The sequence below is a fragment of the Callorhinus ursinus genome, unplaced genomic scaffold (genome assembly GCF_003265705.2).
Source record: "Callorhinus ursinus isolate GAN/ISIS: 27379988/994484 unplaced genomic scaffold, GSC_fseal_2.0 scaffold52, whole genome shotgun sequence".
Lineage (NCBI taxonomy): Eukaryota > Metazoa > Chordata > Mammalia > Carnivora > Otariidae > Callorhinus > Callorhinus ursinus.
The window spans coordinates 7,110,237-7,111,660 of NW_027397114.1; positions in this window are offsets into that span (position 1 = coordinate 7,110,237).

Consider the following 1,424-nt stretch of genomic DNA (forward strand, 5'->3'; position numbering starts at 1 on the left):
ACTGTGAGCTGCAGTGGACGCTTTGAGGCCTGTACAAGAGGACTGGCAGGAAATGAATGCGGAATTAAAGAATGAATATTTGCATACATCTGCATAGGACTTGTTTATGTAGACCATACATTCTGTTCCCATGTCATTTTTCAAGTTAAGATTGCTTCACTGTCAGGCCAAGGACTCCACCCGGGTTCAGTGACTCAGCTGTATTAGGGTGCAGGGAGTTTTTTGGGGGGGGTGAGGTTGAAGATCCTGCTGGGCCGCTGCCAAACCTTTTGTGGGACCAAAGCTGGGGCAGCTGTGCTTCTCTCACCCCAGAGGCCCCATCACGAAGACAGCCGAAGTGGGGGGGGGGTGCATGTGTGTGGGTGGAGGAACAGGGTGCAAAAACAGAGAACTTGGCAGCCCTTGTGAGTTACTTGAATTGTTCTTCTCTTTTAAAGACCGCCACTGCCTTGTTTTTTTTCTTTCTTTCTAGGCTCTCTTGCTCCTCTCTTACCAGAGGCATAGCTGAGGAAGGGGGCACTTTCTAAGGACAGAAGCCCCTTATACTTTTGTCAGGACCGTTGGAGTCTTTGAGCCTCATTTACAACCCCCTAAAACCACCATACAACTTCTCTTCCCACAGGGCGCTGCTTTCAAGACGGCCCCCATCCTCACGAGGGGAAGGAGGCCAGGCGGGCAGCCTCTCATGTCCCATTTTCTCCCTGGCCGCACTTCAGACTCGCTGGAGAGCTAGTCACAAATTCTGAAAGTCCAGGTTCCATCCCAGGTGGAGAAAATCAGAATCTCCGGGGGTGGGACCCCGGCGACCATATTAAGTAGTTAGTTCCTGGGGCAGCCAAATGTCTCAGTCGCCCAAAGACACCTGCCGACTGTGGGAGCCAAGTGAAAAACTACAAACAGTCTCCCCCTCCTTCCTCCCCCACTTCTGTCCCTCCCCTTCCTGAATTTCACCCCTGCTCCCCCTACCTGCCTTGGTCTTCAGGGAGCCAGGGCTGACAGGTGGTTCCGGCTGTGTCTCACCCGCGATGGGCCTGGGGGCAGGTTCTCTCTGTCTCTCTCTCTCTCTCCCTCGGTGATATTTCCCTTCTTGTTTCCAACTACTCTCAGTCTCTTCTTGTTCTAAGTGGTCGATTTCTCTCCCTTTCTCATTTATGTCGCCCCTTAAAGCCCCACGTTTGTCTTGTTCACCCCTGCCCCTTCCCCCCGCCCCCCACAGCACACTGCTTGCTGTAGGGTAGGTGCTCAGTAGATGTTTGTTGACTGACTAAATGACTGCATCCTTTTAACACTTTTCGTGGATTCCCTTTGCTGCCAGGCCCAGCTTCCTCCACCTCCCTTTCACTTCTCCTTCCCGGTCTCCCTCCTCACCTCCTTCCCTCTCGATTCTCCCCTGCTTTTCCTGCTTCCTGACACCCTCCTTGGCC